We start from the raw sequence: 25746 nt of genomic DNA on the forward strand, positions 1-25746 counted from the left end.
GACATTAAATTCACTTTAATCATTGCTTTGGCTCTTCCTTGAGAATTGCCTCAAAGATAAGTCAGGCTTATTGTTAATCTTTATGTTTTGTATTTTGTATAAGGATAAAAAAGAGTGGAGAGATTCAGGATTAGCAGTTCTTTTATATTCTTAGCATGTAGAGACATCCCTTTGGATTGCACCCCTGGTTGCCATTTTAGATGTCGTGATGACTTGTGCTTCTGCTGCAACCGGTAACAAGCTTTATGATGTTGCAGTATTTAACAGCCACATTCCGGTGTGGTTTAATGAGTGATGCACTCTGCCCTTATTGCCCAGGTGTTCTCAGACATGCCTCATGAGGGAAGCTGATACTTATCTTCAAGGAGTTCATTACAGGCTCAACTGTTGCCACTACTCTAGATTGATGGCAGGTTGCAAAGGCAGAAGCCACAAACCCTTACTGGTTAAGTTATTAATTTATCCATTTAACATCTATGTATTAAAATGTATTATACACCCAGCCCATATGGGGTACTGGAAGTCCAGAAGTTAACCCAACAGACTTCCGTGGCTTATATTCTAGAGGGGTCGTCAATAATAAACGTATATTCTCCACCCCCCACCCCGATGATGATTGCAAATTTTATCTGCTCTGAGTTGATGTGACAGAGGACAACTGGGTGGGGATAATTTAGGTAAAGTGGCCAAATTCAGCTTCTCTAGAAAGAAAGGTTTGAGGTAAGAGCATATAGGTTCCTAGGTTGAAGGAATTAAAATAACACTTTTCATGTTAGGCCTGAGTTGTCTACGGGCCTCTGTGCTCTGTAGCACTTTTTGAATACTCCATGTGAAAAATCTGAGATTAAAAAAATCATTTTTGTTCTTGTGTTATCAAGATAGCACCAATTGTGTTATCAAGCTTGGAACTGATAAAGTGCTACGTGCATTGAAATAAGCATAGTAATCATAGTGGGCTTTTAAAAATTATGATTTTATTATAGTACAGTAAGCCTAAAATAATGATATAATTACAGAAAGGAAAAGAAAAAAAGTTCTTCCTCAGGATTAATATTCTGATATTCTGAGCCCAAAATGTATTTGTTTCTTAGTGATAAACTCAGTGTCCTTAATTTTTCAGAAAGTACATTAGTTAAAGGTAAGTGTATCCACAGTATTATAGCACATAAGAGATAAAAACATGCCTTCTGGAGTTTTAAGAGAATCACATGAATGTGCTACCCTGCTGGATTTAAAACTCATGAAACTCTCACTTACCAGGAACCAATACACAATAATTACTGTAATCATACTACGTTTCTTAATAAATTAACCCTTCACTCCGTGGGAAGCTAACGAGAATTAAGTATGCTTTGACTTCCAGAGAGTTACATGTATTTTTATATTTCCAATTCATTACAAAAATAATTGTGGACTCTAATTTTGTTTAACTAGTGTGCTGCTTATAATTGCAAAATAGCTGTTAAACAATTGTTGCAAAGGCTCGACTATGTAAGACGTTAATGACTATTCAACCTCCAGTAAGACACTTAATGTGGAAGGACGTGAGAGATTTATAATTAAAACAATCTTCTCAATGAACTGTTCGATCAGAAAACAAACAGCTCGCCTTTACCTTGACACTGGTAATTGACAATTAATTGACAACATTGTTGACAGCGCATTTGACTATGCTTTAGTACTTATTAGAAATAGGATTTACTTCCATAATGTTATCATGGTACTTGTATATTATTAACTATAACTTACTAGCAAAATACGATATATGATTGAATACTCTGTTCTTATCAGTACCATTAGTGAGTGTTAATCAGTGAAATGGAGAAGTCTGAATTGTTTCTAGTTCTGCTTATTCTTTCTTGATATTTCCCAAAATGATGTCAGATGAACAGATGTAGAAAAAGAGTCCACATTAAAAAAAAAGATTTAAGTGTTAAAATCACAGGATAACTCTGGGAATTTTTTTCACAACAATTCTTATCAAATGAAAGTAGATTATCACAAATGAAAGTGGTCTAATATGCTTATTTTCTATACAGCTGTGATGGATTTCAAAGCACCAGACGTTATAGCTTTTTTGCATCACAGGTATAGGACAAATTTTATGTTTTCTGATATTTAGGCCCATGAATGTTTTCAGTGTGCTAGTCTTGTAGATTCGCCATCATGGGGATGATCTTTTGAGAACTAAGAGGTAGGTGGGTGCTGTCTTCACCATTTCTGCATCCTTCCCCATCAGCCCTCTGCCTCCATGCACCTATCCCTTTTTGGGGAAGCAGACTCTGTATTTGAAGAGAAGACATGAGATTGAGGTCTAATACTGTCACTTAGCATCATGTCCACCTAGTGTCAAGTTAGGTATAGCACTCTAAGCCTAAATTCTCTTACGTGTGAAACAGGCAAACTGATAATACCCACCCCGACTACCTTACAGGATTCTCCTGAAATTACAATGAGAGATTTTTTTCTTGAAGGTGTTATATACATTCCTAAGTTGTTGATGCTTCCCAAATTTTTTTAAAATTTATGTTAATGTAAGTAACAGAGTAATTTTCCATTAATATTTGTATTTCAGTTTTGATTCAAGGCTTAAAGCAAAGTTATCATAGGTAGTATAGTAAAAACATAAGTGATTTAGAGTCTGACAGATTGATTATTGACTATTTTTAATAACTTGAATGTCTTTAAGTAGGCCACTAAATTCCCTAAGTCTCAGTTTTCCAATCTGCCAAATGGGAGAAAAACCTACATTGTGGATATAATGAGAAGATTAAATAAAGAAGTATGCGCACAGTTATTGGCCTTCTGTAGGTATTCAGTAACGGCTTGTGATTACTAATGACAGTATTTTAGGAATTAAAGAACTTTTGTCTATTGTGGGTTTTTTTTTTCTGAAATTGCACCTGTAGGCATTAATAATCTCTACAGACATTGCTGTACCATTGATGGAAAAGAGGAAATAATTTCATTTTGCTTTCTTGCATAAAAGACTAATCTGTGTGAATACATGTTTGTATTTCATGATTTTTCTGTACATTGTTTCTTCAACTCATCACTTGGTAATAAAAGCCTATATATTATCTACTGTGTATCTATAACATAGGCTTAGCTACTGTGCTAGTTTTCTATTGCTGGTTGTTATAACAAATTATGACAAATTTAGGGGCTTAACACAAGTGTGATATCTCACAAATCTGTAGGTTGGAAGTCTGAGCATGGTATAGCTGAGTTCTGTGCTCAGCATGATCAAATGAAGGTATTGGCAAGAGCGATGAATTAATTTAAGACTTATAGTCTTTGCCCAAGCTCTCTGGTTGTTGGCAGAATTTAATTTATTATGTCTGTAGGATGGAGGTCACTAATTTCTTGTGGGCTCCAAACTGGCTTGCGGGGTGGGGCAGTCTCAACTTCTAGAGGCTGCTTGGAATCCTCTGTATGGCATCCTCTCCACAACATGGTAGGATGTTTCTTCATTGCCAGTGGGAGAACTTCTCTCTTCAGTCCTTAATCACATCACAGGTCAAAGAGAAGCAGCAGTGCTAATAACCATTGATGGTGGAGGGGGAAGGTGCAATATGGAACAACATAGAGACACAGTCAGCTTATTATTTATTCTGCAGATGGACAGCAGGAAGTACAATAGGCCTGCCATGCCTTGAGCACATAGGCCTACTTTCAATCTTTTATACCTAATACTTAATTGCAAATTAAACTTAAATGCAAATTCTTCCCTTCATGTTCTTAGGCCTAATTGCATAAAACCCAATTTCTTTTGCTCATGGTGGAGCTAGTTAGACCACTCATTGTTCTATTCCTAATGCATTGACATTTTTTCCATAAAATTCTACCATTTCTACAGTGTGGAAGTTAATTGCCATGGTGACCATGGCATGTGCACAGTTCACTGTCATTAGGTTTCTACTGTGTTTTGCCAAACTCGGCTGTATTCTTTGCTCATCCTATTTTTTTTTTTTAAGATTTATTTTTATTTATGATAGACATAGAGAGGCAGAGGGAGAAACAGGCTCCATACTGGGAGCCCGATGCGGGACTCAATCCCGGGACTCCAAGATCACGCCCTGGGCCAAAGGCAGGTGCGAAACCGCTGAGCCACCTAGGGAATCCCCCCCCCCCCTTTTTTTTTTTTTTTTTGAAATATTTTTATTTATTTATTCATGAGGGAGGGAGGGAGAGAGAGATAGAGAGAGAAGAGAGGAGGAGAGAGGAGAGAAAGGCTGGCAGAGGGAGAAGCCGGCTCCATGCAGGGAGCCTGATGTGGGACTCCATAGGATCCCGGGTCTTCAGGATCACGCCCTGGGCTGAAGGCAGGGGCTAAACTGCTGAGTCACCGGGGCTTCCCTGCTCATCCTGTTCTTAAGGTGGCAAGAAATCTGTGGTTCTGAAGTTTCCTCTTTCCTCTTTTTTTCCTCCACCAAGTCCTTGTGACCAATTTCCATCCTGGTGAATCTAATTATTTAATCTAACTGAACCAATGTACATTTTTCTTCTCCAACACTGTGAGTTCTGCTTCTGAGAAATACCGTCAGCTAAACATCTTTAAAACAAATTCCTTTACTTAATCTTCTCAACGAGACTTTGGAGATGTTAATATTATCCCAGTTTTGAGATAAAAACAAGGGCTAAAGAAAATAAGTGATGCACCCAAGGACATGAGCTGTAAGCAGTTGAAAACATTTTAATGTTTACATGTTCTGGCTGCAAATCCAGTGCTTTAAAAAATTATGCCATGCTTTTCTCTTACTTTTCCTGAAATAATAAGCATTGGTTCTATTATTTTGAATTTCCTATTGCAATTGCAGTTTTAGGATGAAATTAAAGTTGTCTAATTTATTGTATTATGTAATTTTAGAATAAGTAATTTTAAAACAGCATAGAAAAACATTCAAGTGATACTTTCATGTGTAGGACCAGATAAAACATAGATCTTTGTTCATTTCATGTTAAAATTCCATATTAGTTGTATTTTCTAGGTAGACATTTAGTGAATTATTCTCATATACTTAAACATCATGCTGGGTGGTGATGTTTGGCCTTAAGTATAGTGGCTTTTGTCAATGAATATGTGCTTTATATTCTTTATGATTATATATGAAAAAATTTGCAGAAAATTTAGAACATACAGGATAAGTTGATTTCTATGCTATATGGTTACAGGAGCTCCTGATACCTTTGGCTGTTCTCAATAATACATTTTAGGGATCCACAGAGACTCTTCTTTCACAGAGAGCTCCGATGGGATGTAAGGCAAAATTCACCCTATTTCACAGCAAACACATGTCTCATATGGGCATTGTATAATACCATATTTATTTGACCTTGTTAGCTTTTCTTGTGGAGAAAATACATTTGAATGATTATTTTATTGGTAATAATCATGAAGAGAAATGCCTAGGAAGGAGGAGAAAAAGTTATATCCCAGCCTACATCCCAGTCATTGGTGACTCTTATGTGAAACCACACTGTTCTGTTCTCCTCTCCATGATAGTTTCTATATCTTAAATATTAGATGGGGACCAATTATTTATTCAAAAAGTTGTTATCAAGTGAATAATAACTTGTAGATATTATTCTAGACATGGCTTTTAAACTCAACTTTTTTTTTTTTTTAAAGATTTTATTTATTTATTCATGAGAGACACACAGAAAAAGAGAGAGGCAGAGACACAGGCAGAGGAGAAGCAGGCCCCATGCAGGGAGCCCAATGTGGGACTTAATCCCAGGACCCCAGGCTCACACCCTGGTCTGAAGGCAGGTGCTAAACTGCTGAGCCACCCAGGCATCCCTAAACTCAACTTTATATTAGCCAACTTGTGTCCTTATTTACAGTGAAAGCTAAGTAATGAATTGAGTGCTCTACCTGAAGTAAAACTGGGAATAATATAGTGGAAAAAAATAAGTATGTGCTACCTGTATTTATTCATCCATTCCTCTCCTTGCTAAATCTTGTTTTTATGAGGGGCAGTGACCTCTACATCTTTGACTAGAACATATTAGAGAATTCTCTGGAGTTACACTAGTGGCATTATTGATCGTAGTGGCCATTTTCCCCATCTTGTGAGGGTAATATAGTTCTGAGAAACCTATCACAAGGTCATTTTCAAAAGTAAAAAAAATATATATAATTAACATCTTTTGCAGTAGGAAATTTTTATGCAATCCTGAGCCCAAGGTGATATTAAATTTTGCTAAGACGATACCAAATTCCATTGAGATGGACAAAATTACTTTAACATTGGCTATCATAACACAACTTAATAAGTCATACTACCTTTAAGTATGACTTTATAACATAACTGTTTATCTGCTCTCATTCAATTATTCTGTAGCTGTTGCCACCATATGTTTAAGACTACACTTGTAAACATAACATATATATGATACTCAATATTTATGTATTTCAACCTTTAACTCCTAAGCAACAACAAAACAAGAGTGGTGAAGATAAAAAAAAAATGGAAAACAATGAAAATGATGTCACCAGTGGGTCTTCGATCTTTGAGGACTCAGTTTCAACCAATTAGTTTTCCATAGTTCTGTTATTCTCAAAAATACTCCTATAAATGCCTTATAATTTAGTCATTTGGTATCTTGCTAACTACGTTCATAGGATGGGTTTCTAAACATTGGCTTCATAAAACATATGTACATTATCAAGGTTTTAGACCTATATTCCAGTTTGCTCAAAGAAATAACTTCTTAGTTCACACCCAGTGGCAGAATGTGACACTGCCTATCTCACCAGATCTTTGTCATATTGAGTATTATTTTTCAGGTAATTACCAGTTTGCTAAATAACAGTATGTTTATGATTTTCATGGATTTTTTTCTACCACAGTGGTTAAACGTTATCCCATATGCCTAGTAGTCGTGTGTGTGTGCTTGTGTGCATGTGGATGCATGTTATGTGTTTGTTTAGGTGCTTGTGTCATGTGCCTCTTTCATGGCCTTTACCTTATTTCCAGTTTTGTGGTTGGTTGGTTAGGATTTTTTTGGTTTTGTTTTTTTGTTTATATTTCCCTTATATTTTTGTTTATAGTGATTTCAGACATCAAAAGTCTTATGCTAGCCTGAAGTTAAATCTTTGTCATAAAATGTTGCCTTGGAGGGCTTCTCTGCCAGGATGGGAGTTTGACACAAGATGATTCTCCCAGCTGGCTCATCTAGAGCAATAGATATGTTCTGGAATGATGTCTGAAGTCCCTTCCCTTGGCATCCCAGTTGTGTGCATTAAGAACATGCCATACTCTCCAAAAACCAGGGGAACCTAAGCAGTGACGTGGCAGAGTCAGTCTTGAACAGCAATGTTGTATCAACAAGAAGCAGTGGAGGTGGCAAACTAATGTATGGCTTCATCTGGTTGGTATGCAGAAGAAAAATAGAGCATTTAAAGTCTTGGGAGAGGTGCTCATTAGGAAGGTTTTAGACTTCTAATACAGTATCTGAATGCTTAAGCATTTAATTGAAATTACAGATGGCTTTATGTACTGAATTTGTTTCAGTAGGTTATATCATTTAAGAAGTATACAATAGATTTTTGACTTGTCACTAGAAAATGGTGTATGTTCATTAATTAAAATAATTTTTTGTTAACATTTTATTCTCTGACTACATTTCCAATTTGCCTTGGAAATTCATTATACTCTTACAGGCTTTTTCTGATAATTTTTAATTTGTTTTATAATTCTAAATATTTTTTGTTTTTTTTTTAACTTATTCATTTCTCCAGAAAGTAGAATTCTAATCTAAATTTATAGTCTTAGAATTTAATAAGTTTTGGGATCCCCAGGTGGCTCAGCGGTTTAGCTCTTGCCTTCAGCCCAGAGCGTAACCCTGGAGTCCTGGGATCGAGTCCTGTATCAGGCTTCCTGCATGGAGCCTGCTTTTCCCTCTGCCTGTGTCTCCGCCTGCCTCTCTCTCTCTCTCTCTCTCTCTCTCTCTCTCTCTCTGTGTGTGTGTGTGTGTCTCATGAATAAATAAATAAAATCTTAAAAAAAAAGAATTTAACAAGTTTTAGACTTCTGTGTTTATCTTCATGACTACTACTTTTGATCCCATAGCTGTCATTTCTATTTTGCTTTCTATTTTTCAATATTTGCTGATGTTTCCTTTTCTTATAGACACTACCCTACTTTTTAAATTTTGTAACAATTTGGAGAAAAAAGCAACCTTTATATTTCTCAAATTCTCACATTCAAGAAAAACTGAATCTTTAGAATCTTTTGTTTTTTGCATGCAGATTTAGCAAGATTTTACTTTTCCCATTATTCTGCTCCCCAAACATTACCTCTTACACTTATATACCTGTATGTTCAACCTGTATTTAATTGTTCTTAAATTGTTATTGTTCATTTTTTTTACACAGCACATTTTCTTTATCATGTCTTTAGTATTTACGTTTTATTTTATAACTACTTAAAATAATTATTTAACTAAAATTTTGTATATTATACTTCTAAATGAGAAACCAATAATAACACTGTCTCCCAGATTTTGAATTCTTATTTTTGTTTCTTCTCTCAATAGACTAGATTGTTATAGACTCTTTTTAGGGTAGTTTTAAATTTACATAAAATTGAGAAGCTACTACAGAAAAATCCCGTGTACTCTCACAGCCAGTTTTCCCTATTAAATATGTCAGGTTAGTATGGTACATTTCTTACAATTCATGAACCGATACTGATACTCCATTGGTAAAGCCCTATTGTATTCAGTTTTCCTTAGTTTTACCCAATGTCATTTTCTGTTCCATGATGCTATCCAGGATACCACATTACATTTAGTTGTCATATCTTCTTAGGTTCCTCTTGGCTATTTCAGTTTCTTTGATTTTTTTTTTCTTTTCTTTCTTCCTTTTGGTGACCTTGACAATTTTGAACATTTTTTTCTTTTTTAGATTTTATTTATTCATGAGAGACACACGGAGAGGGGCAGAGACATAGGCGGAGGTAGAAACCTGGGGAGCCCAATGCGGGACTCAATTCCAGGACCCCGGGACCACAACCTGAGCTGAAGGCAGGTTAACCACTGAGTAACCCAGGTCTCCTTGACCTTGACAATTTTGAAGAGTATTAGCCAGGTATTTTGTAGCATATCCCCTTACTGGAATTTGCCTCTTGTTCTTCTATTTATGCAAATGGAGGTTGGAGTTTTTGAGAGGAAGTACATGGAGATAAAGTGCCATTTTTATCAGATCATATCAAAGGTACTGAGTTCTCCAGAGAAACAGAACCAACAGGATCTCTGTAAAGAGAATTATTATAAGGAATTGCCTCACATAATTTGTGAAATTTGTAGGGTAGGTCCCTGGGCTAGAATCTCAAGCAGGAGTTGATTCTGCAATCTTGAGGCAGGATTTCTTTCTCTGGAGGAAACTTCAGTTTTTTTCTCTTAAGGTATTCAGCTGCCTAGATGAGGCCGACCTGCATTATATGGTAGTATTCGCCTTAAAGTCAATTGATTGTAGGTGTTAACAACATCTACAGAATACCTTAACAGCAATGCCTAGATTAGTGTTTGATTAAATGTCTTTAAATGGTTACTTTAGTTGAACCAGATAGACACCTAGAACTAAGCATCATAGGTACATACTGTGAACATGATTTACCACTATTCTTGTTGTCTTAGATCACCCGGGTGAGGTAGTCTTTGTCAGGCTTATGAAATGTTTGTAAAGTTGCTCATTTTTTTTATTATGTGTAGCTCACACTTAAGAGGTGGGGATTTATGCTTCTTCCCTTTGCAAAGGCAGAATATTTACATAAATTATTTGAAATTTTGCAAGGGGATTTGTCTAATTCCTCCCTCATTCACTTATTTATTTAGTCACTTATAGCAGTATGGATTTGCTTCATACTTTGGGTTATAATCCAGTGCTATTTATTTACTCAAATTGTTCTAGCTTTGGTCCCTGGGAGTTCCTTCAGTTGGCTCCTGTGTCCCTTTCACATACCTTCAGAAATAAAGGTTTTGGTGTTTTGTTTTTGTTTTTACATAACAGTTTGGAACTATAGGATGCTTCAGATTGATCTTTTATGTTTCCTGCCTATCCTTGAATCAGCTGTTCTCCAAAGAACCCTTGTTCCTTTTATTGGAGAGTGGCATTAGAAACTAGAATCTGGGTGCTAGTGCACTTACTGCTGTTGGAGTGTGAATTTTTTTTTTCTAGGTCCTCTCAACCAACAGACTGAGGAAATGTGTATGTAAAAACCTGCATATATGTGCACATTTATAAATGTTTCTATATGTAACTATATTAAGTGAAACATGAGTTCATACTGATGTTTCCAACTCTAATCCTTTGACATGTGGATCATTCTAGCCTCTTCTTGCCTATCTAAAAAGTTCTAGTCCAGCAGTGAGAAATGTCTCACACTATCTACCAGACATTTAATTACTCAGTTTCAGTACACATGTCTAGCTCTATCAGAGTTCAACTTTATCAACTAGAGCAGAACACATATGCAGTTATTTTTGTTTCTAATTGTATAGACTGTTTATTTTCAAAAGTAACTTAGGTCAGGACCTTTTACACCCTTTTATGTCTGTTGTTTCTTTAGTGAGGTTGTTTCATACTTTTGTAATACAGTCAACTTCTCTTGTCACAGTTTGCATTCCTTCCTGGGATCCCTTGATCATCTAAATGATGTAATTCCCATCATTTGTTCTGTAACATTACGTGGGTTTCGACAAATCCATAGTGCTGTGTACCCACCGTCAAAGCATCACATAAAATAGTTTCACTGCCCTAAAAAGTACCCTATATACTACCTTACTAATACCCATGATCTACTCTAACTTAACCTTATCCACTCTACAGATCTGGCAAATACAGATATTTTTACTCTTTCAATTCTATTGCCTTTTCCAGAAGGCAAATAGTTGGAATCAGATGGTATACAACTGTTTCCAAATGGTTTCTTTCAGTTAGCAATATGCATTTTGGATTCGTCATGTCTTTTCACATAAATTGATGTTTTTTCTTTTATTGTTAAATAATATCTCATTGTATAGCTGTACCCACAGTATTTCATAGATGATAACCTTCAAGTAATCTTTTTCATAGAAAACAGTATGTAGTAGGTACATGTTTTGAGAGTTTGCTCATCTGCATGAAATTTTCTGAGGCCTTTCAAAAAAATTAAAATTTGAATGGGTAGAAGATCATTGTGAACATAAACTTTTACTCTCAGTGTTATGTTATACACAGAGTATAACAGTGCAACTCAGTATTACTGAGTATATTGCAGCAATCTAAAATGTACATTTTTAGTATTTTAACAATTTTGAAATTCCAGTGAAACTTATAATGACTTCATACAGCAACTTTAGGATAGCACTTTGAGGTAGTACTTTGAGATACAAGTGACAGTTTTGTTAGGCATACACAAATTTGGTCACAATTCTAAGCCATTTCTTCATTTAAGTGTATGCATTGGTGTTACTGCACATACTGCGTTTAAATGCATGTCAAATATCTTTAAAATAATTACACACTAATTTAGCAGTTAAAAGTTATTGAATATAAGGAAAGTTATAGAGAAGAGAGGCACGAATTTGATATTAATGCAGAAATTTTGTCGGAGGAATGATTATAGTTCCTTTTTTCTTTTTTTTTTTGCAAATACAAACAAAGTGCCTTATGTTATTAAAGAAAGGACAAAACCCTAAAATAGAGGACTGGAGTGTATTAATTATTTATTTATTACAGATTTTTGTGCAATAAATATTGTCTGTCACAGTCAAAGGAATGTAAATGAAAGTATGAGAAACTGCCATAAAAATCTTGGTGTAGCTGAAATTAATTTCAAAGCAAATGAGAAGCTGGTGTGATGGATTGTCACTTAGGATTATCATTAAGGCATTATGTCACAGTTTAATTGACAATCTTTTGCTCCTTTACTTAGTAGTAGATAAAATAATGGTGTATTTTACAATCCTTGAAATCCTATATTTAATAACATATGTATGATTTACTGTATTCCATGGTTTATGTACTCAGTATCATTTAAGCTTTGCTATCACTCTATAAGGCTGGTATTATCCTTGTTCCGAGATGATGCCACTAGGAAAAATACATAGCTCACCTGAAGTCATGAATCTAATAACTGGTAGAGCCTAGACTGGAGTCTTTGCTGTTATATAGTCCTTTCTTGATTTCATTGTTGCTGAGAAGTTTGAAGTCAGCTGATACATTTTTAAAAATGTTTTTAACTGATTTATGGATTATTCCTTAATCTTGCCTGCCTCCTTTTCCATCCTTTTTTCTCATGCAGGTATCCATTAAAATGATGACTAAAGTTTTAAAATGATAGGAATGGGGAAAATGCATAATATTATAAGAAATTTAGGGCATTAAAAAACAGAATTTGAGGGTTTTTTTTTTTTCAGGTAATTATATATGGGAGAGAGGACTATACCACACTGTCTTTGAGAGCCAATTCAAAATTCACTCCTGAGAAGTACATAATAAAATATATTGTATTCCATTATCACTGACAGCAGTATTTTAAAATTGGTAAAATCTAGGGATCCCTGGGTGGCTCAGCGGTTTGGCGCCTGCCTTCGGCCCAGGGCGTGATCCTGGAGTCTCGGGATCGAATCCCACATCGGGCTCCCTGCATGGAGCCTGCTGCTCCCTCTGCTTCTGTCTCTGTGTCTCTCATGAATAAATAAACAAAATCTTAAAAAAATAAAATCAATAAAATAAAATTGGTAAAATCTAGACTTGAGTAGCAAGTTTTTTAATCTGAGAACCGTGGGATTGTAGGAGCATTACTCCTACCTCCTATGTGATAGATAAAAAGCTTGAGGATATTGCAGAAAATTTCATTAGTAGTATAGGAAACATTTAGAAACTCTCAAACAATATGAAGAGGGAAGGAATAATATTATAGAAATGAAAACTAAGGAAGGTGTGAAAGACAATCTAAAGTTCAATATATTTTTCAAGAAGAGAAAGAAAGCCTTTTCCATTGTTATGGAAAACATTCTTGGCCTATTTCACATTAATTACTCTTCCTCTCTTCCTGCCAGAGCCATGAAGAAACTAATCATATATATATTTGGAGATTGTTAATTATGACCTTTAAAATCAGGAAGGATAGAGTTCAATCAATGTTGATGGGACGTTTATTTTAATAATAATAGAATCAAAAGAGATGCATACTTTCCAAAATATGTCAAAATAAGTTCCAGGTGAAAACATTAAATGTAAAAGTTTAAATCTTCCAATAGCAATGAATATTGGTATATTTATCTGATTCCTAAGCAAGGAATGCCTTATATGTAGGAATTAAACCTAAAAGAAGTCACATGAAAAATGATTCATGGCCAGTATAAAAGATTTAAAGCTTAATTAAATTAATTAAAAAACTAAGGTATTCAATAAACTAAGAAATTTGAGAAACATATAATAGGTGAATGATTACAACTTTGAAAAAGACAAGCTTCCTCTCATCCTCTTATAAACCTAACATTTCATAAAAAATGAACAAAGAATATGAATAAATAATTCATACCCCTCAAAAGGAAATAGAAATGTCCAACTAGTATACTAAAATTTTTCAACCTGTCCCAATAATTCTTATCCATGGAACTTACTCTAAGGAAATAACAGAATTGTTTATAATGGGACCTATATAAGGATTTTTTACCATGGATTCCAGTGGTTCTAACTTTTTTTCAGTCACAGGAGATGAGGTTAGTATTAACGTATGTAAAAACTCCACAGGATGATGTTTAATGAAATTGTATAGATAAAATAGCAGGTTTTACCTATTTTTTGGCACATAAGACTGGCAACGCTATTTTTCTTTAAATCATTGTACCATGATACAGTGGTTGAAAACTGCAAAATAATGATCTAGATAGGAAGTTGGTTAAATAAGTCAACCAAACTAGGTAGTCATTTAATTATTTTTAGTAATAATGCTGATTAAAATAAAGTGTGTTAGGGGAATAGGTAACAAAGATAAACAGAATTACCTCAGAGTTCTAAGAAGCATAATTCACTCACAAATCTTTTTTCTTTTTTAATTTTTATTTATTTATGATAGTCACACACACAGAGAGAGAGAGAGAGAGAGAGGCAGAGACACAGGCAGAGGGAGAAGCAGGCTCCATGCACTGGGATCCCGACGTGGGATTCGATCCCGGGTCTCCAGGATCACGCCCTGGGCCAAAGGCAGGCGCCAAACCGCTGCGCCACCCAGGGATCCCCACTCACAAATTTATTTCCAGCAAAGTGAGCCATAAATATTAACATGATTCTCTGATGGAGGTGCTATGATTGTGTATGATCACCCCACAGTTTTTTTCTCTCTCTTTTCCTTCTTTCTTTGTCCTGTGCCTTCCTCTCTCTTTGTGTATATTTCTCTCTCAACACACTCTCTCTCTATCCCTTTTGTTCTGACTTGTCAAAAATTTTCCACTATGTATGTATTACTTGAATTTAAAGAAAAATAATTAAATGTTAAAAAAAAGTTGCCTATAGTTATCTAGGCTTTCTACCACCCACCCCCCACCGCCGCCCCCTCAGAAAAGTTTCTTTTTTTGCTACTGACTGTATCTTGGTTGTTTCTCTTCCAGTTCTGTTTTCCTTCTCAGAGTCCCCATGCTTTTTAGTTACATCTCTGCCTTCCTTTCTGTTTGATTTAGTCTTTTTTTGTCCTTTCCCCTGCTTTTGGGAGAGCTTTGCCTATTTCCTCTGCATGATTGATTTGATTTCAGCAGTATCTACTTAATTTTTTTTTTATTTCTTCTAATTGACTTATTTCACTTAGCATTAAACCCTCCAGATTGATCCATGTTGTTGCAAGTGGCAAGATGTCATTCTTCTTAAAGGCTGGATAATATTCCATTATATATGTATACCACATTCATTCTTTATTCATCTATCAATGGATACTTGGGTTACTTCCATATCTTAACTATTGCAAATATAATGTTGCAGTAAACATAGGGTACATATGTCTTTTTGGATTAGTATATTGCTATTCTTTGACTAAATATTCAGTAGTGGAATTCTTGGAACATAGAGTAAATTCTATTTTTGATGTTTCAGGAGCCTCCATTTTTTTTCTACAGTGGTTGCATCAATTTGCGTTCCCACCTGCAGTGCACGAGGGTTCTTTTGTTTTTCTATGTCCTTACCAACACTTGTTGTTTCTTGTGTTATTGATTTCAGCCATTCTGACAAGTGTGAGATGATAGTTCATTGTGATTTTGATTTGCATTTTCTCGATTAGTGAGGTTGAGTGTCTACTGCTCATTTTTAATTGATTTGTTTGGGTGGGGTGTTTTTTTTTGGGGGGGGGCATTGTATCCCAACTACCCAAAGCAATTTGCATACAGTGTCTATTGGAAGACCTACATTTTTCATATAACTAGAAAATTTATATGGAATCAGAAAATACCCTGAATAGCCAAAGAAATCTTACAAAAGAAGAACAGAACTAGTGGTATCATAATCCCAGATTTCAAGATATACTACAAAGCTGCATATCAAAACCACATGGTACTGGCATAAAAAGAGAACAGATCGATGGAACAGATTAGAAAGCACAGAAATAAGCTGATGATATTATGGCCAGTTAGTCTGTGACAAAGAAGGCAATAATATGCATTGGGGAAAAAAGATAGTCTCTTCAACAAATGGTGTTGGGGTAACTGAACAGCTACATGCAAAAGATTGAAACTGGACTATTTTCTTACATCATACACAAAAACAACCTCAAAATGCATTAAATACCTAAACATGAGACCTGAAACCGTAAAATCCTAGAAGACAATATAGGCAGTAATTTTGTTGACATTGGCCATAGAAACATTTTTCTATACCTATGTCCTCAGGCAAGGTAAACAAAAGCAAAATTGAACTATTTGGGACTACACCAAAAAAAAAAAAATGTTGGATGGCAAAAGAAATCATTAATAAAATAAAAAGACAACTCACTACATGGGAGGATACTTGAAAACCGTATATCTGATAAGGAGTTAATAGCCAAAATATGTAAAAACTTAACTCAATACTAAAAAGCCAAATAATCCAATTTAAAAATGGGTAGAACACATGAACAGATATTTCTCCAAAAAAGACATCCAGATGGTTAAAAGACACATGAAAAGATGCTCAGCATCACTCATCATCAGAAAAATGCAAGTCAAAACCTCCATAAGCAATATCTACTTTTCTGTTAATAGCCTATAAAAGAATTTTTAAAGAAATGCTGTTCTATGCTTAACATTTTTCCTTTCATTCTTTCAGTGTTCCATATAATGTACAAAATAAAACAAATACAAAAAAGAGCTCTAATTCACTATTTTGTTTTTTTTGTGTGTGTGTTTTGCCCTGAAGAATCTTTGTTTTTCTTAATTTCACTGTATCATTTCCTTACAGTGGTATCCTCTTATATTTTATTGTGGATACCAAGGTTTTTAAAAGGTTTCCTAGTTTTTTTTTTTTTTTTTTTTAAGATTTTTATTTATTTGAGATAGAGTACAAGAGAGCATGAGCAAGAGTGGGGAGAGAGGGAAAAGGAGAAGCAGACTCCCCACTGAGCAGGAAGCCTGACAGGGGCTCAATCTCAGGACACTGGAATTGCGACCTGAGCTGAAGGCAGATGCTTAACTGAGCCACCCAGGAGCCCCAAAAAAAAGGTCTTGGCAGAGACACAGGCAGAGGGAGAAGCAGGCTCCATACAGGGAGCCCGATGTGAGACTCAACCCCTAGTCTCCAGGATCTGGCCCTGGGCTGAAGGCGGTGCTAAACTGCTGCCCGGTCTTTTTAAATTGAAATGGGAAAATACTCTGATTCTAACACGAGATGCCTTAGGAACACCAACTTAACCATCAGGGCTAGTACACAGAGGGGAAAAGAGTGATTGGGGAGATCAGGGGAGGAAAGGGAAGGAGATTTAAGGTGAGGACAAGAGAGAAAATAATGTAAGCCTTGTCTAAAATTGTTGAGGCACATATGATTTTTACTGTACCTGAGCTTACTATTACCAGTATTTGTGTTAAAAATTAACAAGATAAGTCTGGACTTCTGCAAGACCCATCAGATGAGTTAAAAGCAATGGGGACCTTAGTCGGTTATAAATACGGAAATATCAAAGTTCAAAAATTCAAGAAGACAGGGAAAACAAATCTAACTTGGAAATGATATTATACTTGGCAAAAGGAAGAGGAAAATTGAAATATGACGAGATCATTTGTTTCAAAGAAAAATTTCCCTCTAATCCCCTCATTTTGGTGTCATTTTAGGAGTTAAAAAGTCACTTAATTCATGGCCTTAGAATGTCTCTTTAAAAGGGTTTAACACCCCATGATGTAGCTTCTCCAAACTCCCCAAGGTATTAAAAAATACTTGTGAAATATACTTTAAGACTGGAGAATTTTTGTTTTTTAAAGATTTGCAATCACAACATGAAGCCCTGTAGTAAATTTATTAGCAGATTCTTGAAGAAATTTCCATGAAAACCAGGATGGATGGAGAGAGTTTTCAAACAAATTTAATGAGCTCTATATGCTTAGCTGCTGAAAACAGAGGAAAGCTGTTCAATTGAAATAATATTAGGAAATCTTTCTCTCCTCTACCCTGACATTTTAATTCTTAACTCTGAAGTCCAAGAGAATTATAACCTGAAAATTAAGCATCCATTTCTCTACTAAAAGACGTTTCTCCTAAGAAACTTAAAATATCCCTCTGTAAGTACCCTTCATGTACTCCCATTGAGTGGCTCAACTCTGATAACACAATTGGGCAGAAAGAATATGGGCTTTGAAAGTGGATTTTGGCACATAGAGAAGCATAAACCTATTGAGAACCACAACAGAAATTTCTATGGAAATTTTTGTCAATCTTATATTGAGTGGATTGGGAATGTGCAAGAACCAACTAACTAAAAGATTCTCAATTCAGTCCAACATATCCATGGCCGAAAAGAGCTTGCTGGCCACCTGGATGGTGCCTGTTAAACCCCCATACAACTGCAGAGCTGAAGAAGGTGCGCAGTGAGTACCTGAGTGGATGGGTAGGTGAAGTCAAGAACAACAAAATATTTGAAAATCTTATATATGGAAATATCTATTTTAGACTACAATGATGAATGAATAAAAAAATATAATGGATTTAAAAGGAATATTATAGGGCAGCCTGGGTGGCTCAGCGGTTTAGCGCCAATTTCAGCACAGGGCATGATCCTGGAGACCCCGGATGGAGTCCCACGTCAGACTCCCTGCATGGAGCCTGCTTCTCCCTCTGCCTGTGTCTCTGCCTCTCTCTCTTTCTTCCCCCACCCCAAGCTCATGAATAAATAAAGTCTTAAAAAAATTAAAGGAATATCATAAAATCGTATTAAAAGGAACATCATCCTGGCAACCATATCTATAAAACATACTTCTTATGAAACTAGAAAATTTTGGGAAGCACCCTGCTCAGCAGGGAATCTGCTTCTCTCTTTGCCCTCTGTCTGGCCCTCATGCTCTCTCTTTCAAATAAAATCTTAAAAAAAAAGCGGATCTTTACTAAACAGTGCAACCTCAGTTTGAAAAAAGTACTAGACATCATCCAATTGTAGGTTGGACTAAAAATAAGTAAAATCAGAACATTCTGAATATCCAGTAATTCCTCTTCCTTTCACATACATGCACAACACTCTATAGTGAGTTGAGAGAAAAGAGACCTGAAGTGAGTGCTGGTTCAGCCAGGGGGAAATGGCTTCACTCACCCTGTTTATTTTCTGCTCTCAGGTCCTACAGGCCTAACTGCCTTAAGGAATTCTATCAGTCCCCACTTGCCCAACTGGGTATAACAATAGGACATACGCCATACTCACTAAAATCCTGTGGGCGGTGAGATAAGTGCAGGTAAGAGAGGTTCTATTGATGAAAGCATAGTATTTTCTTATCCTTCGATGTGTCCAAGAAACATGATCAGCATTTGCTTCTTCTAATATGTATTCTGTTGTCCTTATTAACCTGAGGGAGAGTTGATCTATACAGGGATCATTGCATATTTTAACTCCTAAATGATCATAGATCTTTGAAAATGTCAACAATATCAAACTCCTTGAGAATTATAACTATGCAGATTAAGACTATGTCTATTGCTGACAGTTCAGCAGATACTGTAGTAAAAGAGGAAAGTTCTATTTAATGTTCAAATTTATTTTAAATTATGAAAAGAACTGCAATATTCAGTTTAGCCCTGTAGATAATTGACTTGAGACCTATAAACTATCTGTGAATATGTTGCAAGTCCTGGGCCTACATTTATTCAGGTGTATTTGTTAAGTAACAAAGACATAATTTATTCTATCCAACTCACAGAATTCTTGGATCCGTCAAGAATAGCAATCATAGAAAATTAACTTTTTGAAAGGAAGTTTGAAATAATGCTGATAAACTTTGAGTCCATTTTCTTCTGGATTTTTACTTTGAAATGTGTTGATTTCAGTCAGTTCACCACATACCAAAATGCCAGGTGTGTGTGTGAGAATCACAATTGTGATTCAGAAATTATATATACGTGCAAAAAGATATACACAGTTATGCACATGCACACCTCCATTCAAGGCTGTGTAGTTTGTGTGTTCCAAAACTACAAAAACTATTTTATTCCTATTGAAATAATAATGAGAAAAATGATGCACTACTTTTGTAGGAACTGACAATTTAAATAATCCTGCTTCTAACTTAAATCCCAGACTTACTTCCTCTTGATCAATTTTGAGGAGGAAATGAAAATGATTGGTCTCTTAGATTCTCTATAGGCAAAGCCTAAGTAAAGGATTGAAGCTATGCCAGGTGAGAGGGTACCTTCTTGGTGAAGTAGCTCTCAAATGGTAGGGCTGGCTGCCAGAGAACAGGACATTCACCAACCATTCATAGCCAACACTCGTAGTAGCTGGGATGGGTATGTCTGCCCCTAAGTGGATCTTGGTAAGATACTGACAATATCCACTGAAGTTGTATACATTCTTCACTGACGTAATCAGACACATTTTGATATGATTAATACCCTCCTTAACTCAGCCATTCTTACTTTGCTTAATATACACTTTTTATTAATATTTTATTAGTCCCCAAAATATTGGCCTTTCTTAAGCTTTGTTTTCACAGATTTCTGAAGAGTAATACCGAAGTTAACATAAAGGAACAATAAACAAATAGTTCCACCTATTTCATGACTGCTCTAGACTTCTGTCATTCTACTCTCTTCACTGAAGCGTTATATTTATAACTCAAAATTTGGCTATCAATATAATGGTCATTATATTGATAATATATGACATGGTATTATGGAAATTCATTATGTCACTGGGGATTCACTAAAAAGTATTTTAATGAAGGATATTTATATTAATAAGTTTTAGGATGGAATTAATTTGTTTTAGAAAATCTAAGACCTATGATCCAAGATTAGATAAGTTTCTGAACTCTTCTGTGATTCACTTTTTAAAATTCTAAACATTATAAGATCCTTTCCTTTGGAAGAATTCAGGTCCATTATTTGGATCTGGATTCATGAATGCATTTTGGATACCATAATGGAGCAAATCGCAATTTGTTAGGGTAACTCCTTAAAAATTATATTATGGTAAAGCTCCTTGGAATTATATAGGAATTTAACAGTGGTGGGTAGGGGAGATGATGTTTTCAAGTTAAGGAATATGCAAGATTAAAAATGGCTTTTTACACACCAAATTCTTGTTAAGCACCAAAAAAATAAAAAAAAAAATAATGACAGATAGTAGTAAAAAGAATAACACCAAACATTTACATAGAACATATGCCAAACAATGTTCTGAACTTTTTCAATATGTGAACATCCATAATTCCCCAACTATCCTGTGAAGTATGCCTGATTAATATTTTTATTTTACACATGAGAGGAAGAATGCACAGAGTGACAAAGTGACTTGTCGAGGTCACATAGCACGTATAAGGGAGCCACAGCTCAAACACAGTCTGACTTCAGAACAGAGGTCTTGGCCACCTCATTAATGAAAGCATTCTCTTGAGTCTTACTCTTCCTTCCCAAGTGATAATCTACACGTACACAAGGACAAAATTGCTCTTGGTCACACTACTATGCTTTGGAAATTACCAGCAAGGAGTTATTCCCTGAACTAAATAAACTTGGTGTTTACCCTTAACACTGGTGCGATGCTATGATGATGACATCACATAGGTGCTCTTAGACTCTCTCTCCCCCCTCCCCCTCTCTGTCCTTCCTCCACATCCTTCCCTCCCTGCTTCCCCCACACCTGTCCTTTTTCACCCTCCTTCCCTTTGGTTCTTTCTCTTTACTAACTACAGTACGCTATTTAAAAACAAAATGAATTGGTCAAAGTGTTGAAAAAGCTATAAAATTCTGCAAATCAGAAAATGGGACAAGAAGTTTGATACTATGCTTATGAAAACAGTTGGCCTTGACTATTTTAAAATTATATTTATCAGGGAGAGAGAACACGAGTGGAGTGGAGGGGAGCTGTAGAGAGAGGAGAGAGAGAAGCAAACTCCCTGCTGAGTAGAGAGCTGGATGGATGTGGGCTCCATCCCAGAGCCCTGAGATCTTGACCTGAGTTGAAGGCAGACACTAAACCTACTGAGCCTCGCAGGCACCCCTGGCTTTGACGATTTTATAAACATTGATTTAAGTACTACAAACTTAGAATATAAATGCTTTCTGTATACCTTTTCACTTGGCTTTCAAGAACCTGGGTGATGCTGAAGGTAATTGAGTTAAAATAAAATATTCACCTTACTGATGGCTTGACTAGAATTTTACAATTTATTAATGTTACTATTTTATATGTTGAAGCTATATATTCTAAAGTAGTATCAATAGTTGATATGTTTGGAGAAATCTCTACTTTTCATTTTATTGAGCTAAATTTTATTTTGGAATCTTTACATGATCCTCCTGGAATTAGAGAAAAAAATGTGTATTTGTAATTTTCAGAATTAAAAAAATGTTTGGAATTGTTTTCTCTATTTGCATGTATTTTTTATGCTGAGGTTTTTGCTTCTTTTAGAAAGTGAACAGCACTGTTTTTGGAAAGTGAAGAATCTTTGATGTTTAACTCTCTTTGGAAAGGGAAATTAACAGCTGTAGAGTATTACTCAGAGTCAGTCTGATTGTGTATCTAGAAATGAAGTCCTACCTTAACTGTTTAATTAAAGATTGGGAGAAAATATTTAAGCAGGTGTTAATCAAGTCTTTAAAAAAAATATTGCATACCCCTGGCTTCCCAGGTGCAGTTCAAGTTTTCATACTTGCTACAAAGTAAAGCATATACTGGATAGAGAAATAAAGTCTATTTTGAGGACTGGCAGTTTATTTCTTGAGGTTGAATAATCTTATGATTATCACCCAATGCATGGTGCTGATTTCTTTTAAAGAAATAATGTATCATAAGCTCTTATTTTTTTTACAGCTTTTAAATTCACATTGCATTACTTAATAATTGATATACATTAAGCTGCACATATATCAAGTATAACTTGCTAAGTTTTGCAATATATATACACCAATGCCATATATATATATATACCAATGCCATATACCATTACTAAAATCAAGATCATGAATATAACCTTTTTATTGTAAAATAAGTAAACATGCAGAAAATTATACAAAACAAAGTGGTATAAGTTCATGATTTATTACAAAGTTAACACTCAGAACCACCCTTCTGGTCAATAAATAGAATATTGCCACTTCCCAAAAACCCTTGTACCCCATGAATCACTAGCTTTTTATCTCCCTCACAAACATGAATCCTAACCTAGGTTTTTGGTAAGTGATACCAGACTTAAGAATAAAAACACTCAATTAAAAAAAAACTAAGGAGTCTTCATTGTGGAACACCACTGGGGAGACAGACTACACAGAGTCGTGGCAGGCAAGCCATTAAATGAAATCGTATGGCATTTGTCTTCCTCGGACTTTCGCTTAGTGTTATACTCTGTGATCCATCCATGTTGTTGCATATGGCAATATGCCATTCCTTTTAACGGCTAATATTGTATTGTGTATATATCCACATCTTTATCCATTCATCTGTAGATGGACCCTTGTGCTGCTTCCATATCTTGGCTGTGTAAATAATGCTGCAATAAACATAGGGTGTGCTTTTTCAATTAGTGTTTTTTGTTTTCTTTGGACAAATACCAGTAGTGGAATTACTGGATCATAAGATAATTATATTTTTAATTTTTTGATGAACCTCCATGCTATTTTCCACAGTGGTTGTACCAATTTGGACTCCCACCAACTATGGACAAAGTTTCCTTTTTCTCCACATCTTCATCAATACTTGTTTTGTATGTTTTTTTGATTTTTAGCCATCTGACAGGTCTATGGTGTTAATTCATTGTGGTTTTGATTAGCATTTTCCTGATGACTAGTGAGGCTGAGCATCTTTTCCTGTGTCTTTTGGCCATCTGATGTCTTCTTTGGGGAAATGGCTATTCAGGTCCCCTGTCCATGTTTTTTTTTTTTTTTCTTTTTTTTTAAATAAGATTATTTGTGTTTTTTTTTTTTTTTTTTTTTTGGTGTTGTATAATCCTTTATATATTTTGGTTGATAACCCCTTACTGGATATACCATTTACAAATGTCTTGTCCCTTTTGATGGGTTGTCTTTATGTTTTGTTAATGGTTTCCTTTGCTGCCCAACACCTTTTTATTTTGGTGTAGTCCCAATAATTTAATTTTGCTTTTGTTTACCTTGCCTGAGAAGACCTATCTACCAGAATATTTCTATGGCCAGTGTCAACAAACTTACTGCTTATGTTGTTTTCTAGGATTTTTTATGGTTTCAGGTCTCACATTTAAGTCTTTCATCCATTTTGAATTTGTTTTGTGTATGGTGTAAGGAAGCGGCCCGGTGTCATTCATTTGCACATAGCTGTCCAGTTTTCATAGTGCCATTTATTAAGGGGATTATGTTTTTCCCCATTGTATGTTCTTCTCTCCTTATTTGACCATCCTAGATTATTTGATCATGTATTTGTAGGTTTATTTCTGGGCCGTCTATTATGTTCCATTAATTTATGTTGTAATTTTTGTATATATACCATACTGTTTTGATGACTGGAACTTTGTAGTATATCTTGAAATCTGGGATTGTGATACCTCCATCTTCTTTTCTTCTTTCTTTCTTTCTTTCTTTCTTTCTTTCTTTCTTTCTTTCTTTCTTTCTTTCTTTCTTTCTTTCAAGATTGCTTTGGCTATTTGGGGTCTTCTGAGATTTTAAGGTTATTTGTTCTAGTTATCTGAAAAATAATGTAGGTCATTTGATAGTAATTGCATTAATTCCATAGATTACTTTGGGTAGTATGGACATTTTAACAGGATTGGCTCTTCGAGTAATGAGCATAGAATATCTTAAATGAATTCAGTAAAGTCACAGGATACAAAATTAACGTAATAGTGCATTTGCTTACACTAATAATGAAGTCACTGCAAGCGAAATTAAGAAAACAATCCCATTTATAATTGCACCAAAAATAATAAAACAGCTGAGAATAAACTTAACTCAAGGAGGTGGAAGTCCTGTATTCCCAAATCTAATAAAATGTCCATAAAATTGAAGATGACTCTTCTGTACTTTTTAAAGTTTTCTGCATTAAATATGTAGTCATTTCTGTAAATCTTTTGGGGAAGATCAATACATACTATTTATTATGTGAATAATGTAGCTATAGTAATTAAATTTAGGGTAAAAATAAAATCTATTTAGTTGATTTTTAAATGTAGTAATTTAAAGATGCAAGAGAAATATTGAATATAAAAATATGCTTAACATAGTTAAATTTTGAGATTATTCTTGATACTTAAAAAAAAAAAAAAACTGGAAAAGAATTCTCTCAACTTTGGGACACACCCAGCCGTATTTTATAATATTGAACAATACAGAATCAGTATTTTTTCAAACATTTTTGATGAGCTCCAGCTGAGCTGTTTTATACCAAAAACATTTTGCATTAACTTTTAAAATCATTGTCATTCAGTGAAAGCTCATCCATATGTTTATGATTCATTCAAATGAAATCCTCAAAATAATGATATTTAGAGCCATTTGATGTTTAAAAAGAAACTTTAGAGTTTTAAAAACAGGTTATTTTATTGCATTAATGGGCAGGAAAATCAATGTTATATAAGAGTCAGAAATATTAACATTAAACACATGAATTTTTTAGGTCATTAATGGAAAATATTTACTCCTACCTAAAAGGGGATAAATGTGTTTCTCTGCATGGGTAAAGTCAGAGTCTATAATAATAAGGAAACTTGAATAGAAATTTCATCATATTTCTGCTTTTAAACAATTATATGCAGGGTGTGTGATATTTTTGTGAAAAAGGCTTTTTCCAAAATATTTTACTGAGTTTTCCAGTTTTGACAAAACTTGATAGCTCTTTAATTCCCCAATAGGTTTTGAAAATCTTCAAAAATTATGATCTAAATTCAAGCTTGTTTTGTTTGTTTTTAATGTTTCTGGTGATTTTAATCCTCCCTTTTTTTCCTTTTTTAACTTACTGTAGAGGTCAACCTGTAGTGATAAGATTATTTTCCCTGTCCCCGGATAACTTGATTCTGAATATGAAAGTTGCTTTAACACTTACATAAGCATGTGTCTACAAACACATTCATGTACTTTAGGAGTTTGAAAACATGCAAATCACATGGGAAAATACTTGTCACAACACTTTC

At 34.8% G+C, this 25746-nt stretch overlaps 1 protein-coding gene across 20 annotated transcripts in view; it reads left to right on the plus strand.

Moving 5' to 3' along the window:
* The window catches only part of LOC144293967 (uncharacterized), a 1010193-nt gene that overhangs the window by 468508 nt on the left and 515939 nt on the right, over positions 1 to 25746 (plus strand). For 5 of the 20 annotated variants that reach the window (XM_077865501.1, XM_077865447.1, XM_077865463.1 and 2 more), the window contains one exon: positions 12409 to 16002. The exons of 11 other annotated variants lie outside the window; for them this stretch is intronic. The gene's annotated coding sequence lies outside the window, so the exon portion shown is untranslated. Of the gene's footprint in view, positions 1 to 12408; positions 16003 to 18771; positions 18889 to 21483; positions 22293 to 25746 lie in introns of those variants that run through there. 4 more of the 20 variants (XM_077865484.1, XM_077865438.1, XM_077865456.1 and 1 more) reach the window with 2 other exon arrangements.

This window comes from Canis aureus, chromosome 2, assembly GCF_053574225.1.
Source record: "Canis aureus isolate CA01 chromosome 2, VMU_Caureus_v.1.0, whole genome shotgun sequence".
Taxonomy (NCBI): Eukaryota; Metazoa; Chordata; class Mammalia; order Carnivora; family Canidae; genus Canis; species Canis aureus.